We start from the raw sequence: 6,248 nt of genomic DNA, 5'->3' as shown, positions 1-6,248 counted from the left end.
AACGCTGGGTGGAAGGAAATTTGTTGCTCCTCTCAGATTCCAGAACTTTCTGCCACAGAAATGTGAGGAACATGTGTTTTTTTAGCCACATTTTGAGGTTTGCAAAGGATTCTGGGTAACAGAACTTGGTCCGAGCCCCGCAAGTCACCCCATCTTGGATTCCCCTAGGTCTCTAGTTTTCAGAAATGCACAGGTTTGGTAGTTTCTCTAGGTGCCGGCTGAGCTAGAGGCCAAAATCTACAGGTAGGCACTTCGCAAAAAACACCTCTGTTTTCTTCCAAAATTTTGGATGTGTCCACGTTGCGCTTAGGGGTGTTTCCTGTCGCGGGCACTAGGCCTACCCACCCAAGTGAGGTATCATTTTTATTGGGAGACTTGGGGGAACGATGGGTGGAAGGAAATTTGTGGCTCCTCTCAGGTTCCAGAACTTTCTGCCACAGAAATGTGAGGAACATGTGTTTTTTTAGCCACATTTTGAGGTTTGCAAAGGATTCTGGGTAACAGAACTTGGTCCGAGCCCCGCAAGTCACCCCATCTTGGATTCCCCTAGGTCTCTAGTTTTCAGAAATGCACAGGTTTGGTAGTTTCTCTAGGTGCCGGCTGAGCTAGAGGCCAAAATCTACAGGTAGGCACTTCGCAAAAAACACCTCTGTTTTCTTCCAAAAATTTGGATGTTTCCACGTTGCGCTTTGGGGCGTTTCCTGTCGCGGGCGCTAGGCCTACCCACACAAGTGAGGTATCATTTTTATCGGGAGACTTGGGGGAACGCTGGGTGGAAGGAAATTTGTGGCTCCTCTCAGGTTCCAGAACTTTCTGCCACAGAAATGTGAGGAACATGTGTTTTTTTAGCCAAATTTTGAGGTTTGCAAAGGATTCTGGGTAACAGAACCTGGTCCGAGCCCCGCAAGTCACCCCATCTTGGATTCCCCAAGGTCTTTAGTTTTCAAAAATGCACAGGGTTGGTAGGTTTCCCTTGGTGCCGGCTGAGCTACAGGCCAAAATCCACAGGTAGGCAGTGTTTTCTTTAAAATAATGGGATGTGTCCACGTTGCGTTTTGGGGCATTTCCTGTCGAGGGGGCTAGGCCTACCCACACAAGTGAGGTATCATTTTTATCGGGAAACTTGGGGGAACGCTGGGTGGAAGGAAATTAGTGGCTCCTCTCAGATTCCAGAACTTTCTGCCACAGAAATGTGAGGACCATGTGTTTTTTTTGCCAAATTATGAGGTTTGCAAATGATTCTGGGTAACAGAACCTGGTCCGAGCCCCGCAAGTCACCCCATCTTGGATTCCCCTAGGTCTCTATTTTTCAGAAATGCACAGGTTTGGTAGGTTTCCCTAGGTGCCGGCTGAGCTAGAGGCTAAAATCTACAGGTAGGCACATTGCAAAAACCACCTCTGTTTTCTTCCCAAAATTTGGATGTGTCCACGTTGCGCTTTGGGGCATTTCCTGTCGCGGGCGCTAGGCCTACCCACACAAGTGAGGTATCATTTTTATCGGGAGACTTGGGGAACGCTGGGTGGAAGGAAATTTGTGGCTCCTCTCAGATTCCAGAACTTTCTGCCACAGAAATGTGAGGACCATGTGGTTTTTTTGCCAAATTATGAGGTTTGCAAATGATTCTGGGTAACAGAACCTGGTCCGAGCCCCGCAAGTCACCCCATCTTGGATTCCCCTAGGTCTCTATTTTTCAGAAATGCACATGTTTGGTAGGTTTCCCTAGGTGCCGGCTGAGCTAGAGGCCAAAATCTACAGGTAGGCACTTCGCAAAAAACACCTCTGTTTTCTTCCAAAAATGTGGATGTGTCCACGTTGCGCTTTGGGGCGTTTCCTGTCGCGGGTGCTAGGCCTACCCACACAAGTGAGGTATCATTTTTATTGGGAGACTTGGGGGAACGCTGGGTGGAAGGAAATTTGTGGCTCCTCTCAGATTCCAGAACTTTCTGCCACAGAAATGTGAGGAACATGTGTTTTTTTAGCCAAATTTTGAGGTTTGCAAATGATTCTGGGTAACAGAACCTGGTCTGAGCCCGCAAGTCACCCCATCTTGGATTCCCCTAGGTCTCTAGTTTTCAGAAATGCACAGGTTTGGTAGGTTTCCCTAGGTGCCGGCTGAGCTAGAGGCCAAAATCTACAGGTAGGCACTTCGCAAAAAACACCTCTGTTTTCTTCCAAAAATTTGGATGTGTCCACGTTGCGCTTTGGGGCATTTCCTGTCGCGGGCGCTAGGCCTACCCACACAAGTGAGGTATCATTTTTATCGGGAGACTTGGGGGAACGCTGGGTGGAAGGAAATTCGTGGCTCCTCTCAGATTCTAGAACTTTCTGCCACAGAAATGTGAGGACCATGTGTTTTTTTTACCAAATTATGAGGTTTGCAAATGATTCTGGGTAACAGAACCTGGTCCGAGCCCCGCAAGTCACCCCATCTTGGATTCCCCAAGGTCTTTAGTTTTCAAAAATGCACAGGGTTGGTAGGTTTCCCTAGGTGCCGGCTGAGCTACAGGCCAAAATCCACAGGTAGGCACTGATTTCTTTAAAAAAATGGGATGTGTCCACGTTGCGTTTTGGGGCATTTCCTGTCGCGGGGGCTAGGCCTACCCACACAAGTCAGGTATCATTTTTATCGGGAAACTTGGGGGAACGCTGGGTGGAAGGAAATTAGTGGCTCCTCTCAGATTCCAGAACTTTCTGCCACAGAAATGTGAGGAACATGTGTTTTTTTAGCCAAAGTTTGAGGTTTGCAAAGGATTCTGGGTAACAGAACATGGTCTGAGCCCCGCAAGTCACCCCATCTTGGATTCCCCTAGGTCTCTAGTTTTCAGAAATGCACAGGTTTGGTAGGTTTCCCTAGGTGCCGGCTGAGCTAGAGGCTAAAATCTACAGGTAGGCACTTCGCAAAAAACACCTCTGTTTTCTTCCAAAAATTTGTATGTGTCCACGTTGCGCTTTGGGGCATTTCCTGTCGCGGGCGCTAGGCCTACCCACACAAGTGAGGTATCATTTTTATCGGGAGACTTGGGGGAACGCTGGGTGGAAGGAAATTTGTGGCTCCTCTCAGATTCCAGAACTTTCTGCCACAGAAATGTGAGGAACATGTGTTTTTTTAACCAAATTTTGAGGTTTGCAAAGGATTCTGGGTAACAGAACCTGGTCCGAGCCCCGCAAAGTCACCCCATCTTGGATTCCCCTAGGTCTCTAGTTTTCAGAAATGCACAGGTTTGGTAGGTTTCCCTAGGTCCCGGCTGAGCTAGAGGCCAAAATCTACAGGTAGGCACTTCGCAAAAAACACCTCTGTTTTCTTCCAAAATTTTGGATGTGTCCACGTTGCGCTTTGGGGTGTTTCCTGTCGCGGGCGCTAGGCCTACCCACACAAGTGAGGTATCATTTTTATTGGGAGACTTGGGGGAACGCTGGGTGGAAGGAAATTTGTGGGTCCTCTCAGATTCCAGAACTTTCTGCCACAGAAATGTGAGGAACATGTGTTTTTTTAGCCAATTTTTGAGGTTTGCAAAGGATTCTGGGTAACAGAACCTGGTCCGAGCCCCGCAAGTCACCCCATCTTGGATTCCCCTAGGTCTCTAGTTTTCAGAAATGCACATGTTTGGTAGGTTTCCCTAGGTGCCGGCTGAGCTAGAGGCCAAAATCTACAGGTAGGCACTTCGCAAAAAACACCTCTGTTTTCTTCAAAAAATTTGGATGTGTCCACGTTGCGCTTTGGGGCGTTTCCTGTCGCGGGCGCTAGGCCTACCCACACAAGTGAGTTATCATTTTTATCGGGAGACTTGGGGGAACGCTGGGTGGAAGGAAATTTGTTGCTCCTCTCAGATTCCAGAACTTTCTGCCACAGAAATGTGAGGAACATGTGTTTTTTTAGCCACATTTTGAGGTTTGCAAAGGATTCTGGGTAACAGAACTTGGTCCGAGCCCCGCAAGTCACCCCATCTTGGATTCCCCTAGGTCTCTAGTTTTCAGAAATGCACAGGTTTGGTAGTTTCTCTAGGTGCCGGCTGAGCTAGAGGCCAAAATCTACAGGTAGGCACTTCGCAAAAAACACCTCTGTTTTCTTCCAAAATTTTGGATGTGTCCACGTTGCGCTTAGGGGTGTTTCCTGTCGCGGGCACTAGGCCTACCCACCCAAGTGAGGTATCATTTTTATTGGGAGACTTGGGGGAACGATGGGTGGAAGGAAATTTGTGGCTCCTCTCAGATTCCAGAACTTTCTGCCACAGAAATGTGAGGAACATGTGTTTTTTTAGCCAAATTTTGAGGTTTGCAAAGGATTCTGGGTAACAGAACCTGGTCCGAGCCCCGCAAGTCACCCCATCTTGGATTCCCCAAGGTCTTTAGTTTTCAAAAATGCACAGGGTTGGTAGGTTTCCCTAGGTGCCGGCTGAGCTACAGGCCAAAATCCACAGGTAGGCACTGATTTCTTTAAAAAAATGGGATGTGTCCACGTTGCGTTTTGGGGCATTTCCTGTCGCGGGGGCTAGGCCTACCCACACAAGTCAGGTATCATTTTTATCGGGAAACTTGGGGGAACGCTGGGTGGAAGGAAATTAGTGGCTCCTCTCAGATTCCAGAACTTTCTGCCACAGAAATGTGAGGAACATGTGTTTTTTTAGCCAAAGTTTGAGGTTTGCAAAGGATTCTGGGTAACAGAACATGGTCTGAGCCCCGCAAGTCACCCCATCTTGGATTCCCCTAGGTCTCTAGTTTTCAGAAATGCACAGGTTTGGTAGGTTTCCCTAGGTGCCGGCTGAGCTAGAGGCTAAAATCTACAGGTAGGCACTTCGCAAAAAACACCTCTGTTTTCTTCCAAAAATTTGTATGTGTCCACGTTGCGCTTTGGGGCATTTCCTGTCGCGGGCGCTAGGCCTACCCACACAAGTGAGGTATCATTTTTATCGGGAGACTTGGGGGAACGCTGGGTGGAAGGAAATTTGTGGCTCCTCTCAGATTCCAGAACTTTCTGCCACAGAAATGTGAGGAACATGTGTTTTTTTTGCCAAATTTTGAGGTTTGCAAAGGATTCTGGGTAACAGAACCTGGTCCGAGCCCCGCAAGTCACCCCATCTTGGATTCCCCTAGGTCTCTAGTTTTCAGAAATGCACATGTTTGGTAGGTTTCCCTAGGGGCCGGCTGAGCTAGAGGCCAAAATCTACAGGTAGGCACTTCGCAAAAAACACCTCTGTTTTCTTCCAAAAATTTGGATGTGTCCACGTTGCGCTTTGGGGCGTTTCCTGTTGCGGGCGCTAGGCCTACCCACACAAGTGAGGTATCATTTTTATTGGGAGACTTGGGGGAACGCTGGGTGGAAGGAAATTTGTGGCTCCTCTCAGATTCCAGAACTTTCTGCCACAGAAATGTGAGGAACATGTGTTTTTTTAACCAAATTTTGAGGTTTGCAAAGGATTCTGGGTAACAGAACCTGGTCCGAGCCCCGCAAAGTCACCCCATCTTGGATTCCCCTAGGTCTCTAGTTTTCAGAAATGCACAGGTTTGGTAGGTTTCCCTAGGTCCCGGCTGAGCTAGAGGCCAAAATCTACAGGTAGGCACTTCGCAAAAAACACCTCTGTTTTCTTCCAAAATTTTGGATGTGTCCACGTTGCGCTTTGGGGTGTTTCCTGTCGCGGGCGCTAGGCCTACCCACACAAGTGAGGTATCATTTTTATTGGGAGACTTGGGGGAACGCTGGGTGGAAGGAAATTTGTGGGTCCTCTCAGATTCCAGAACTTTCTGCCACAGAAATGTGAGGAACATGTGTTTTTTTAGCCAATTTTTGAGGTTTGCAAAGGATTCTGGGTAACAGAACCTGGTCAGAGCCCCGCAAGTCACCCCATCTTGGATTCCCCTAGGTCTCTAGTTTTCAGAAATGCACATGTTTGGTAGGTTTCCCTAGGTGCCGGCTGAGCTAGAGGCCAAAATCTACAGGTAGGCACTTCGCAAAAAACACCTCTGTTTGCTTCAAAAAATGTGGATGTGTCCACGTTGCGCTTTGGGGCGTTTCCTGTCGCGGGCGCTAGGCCTACCCACACAAGTGAGTTATCATTTTTATCGGGAGACTTGGGGGAACGCTGGGTGGAAGGAAATTTGTTGCTCCTCTCAGATTCCAGAACTTTCTGCCACAGAAATGTGAGGAACATGTGTTTTTTTAGCCACATTTTGAGGTTTGCAAAGGATTCTGGGTAACAGAACTTGGTCCGAGCCCCGCAAGTCACCCCATCTTGGATTCCCCTAGGTCTCT

The sequence above is a fragment of the Pleurodeles waltl genome, chromosome 10 (genome assembly GCF_031143425.1).
Source record: "Pleurodeles waltl isolate 20211129_DDA chromosome 10, aPleWal1.hap1.20221129, whole genome shotgun sequence".
Classification (NCBI taxonomy): domain Eukaryota; kingdom Metazoa; phylum Chordata; class Amphibia; order Caudata; family Salamandridae; genus Pleurodeles; species Pleurodeles waltl.
Note: the sequence above shows the minus strand (reverse complement) of the source record.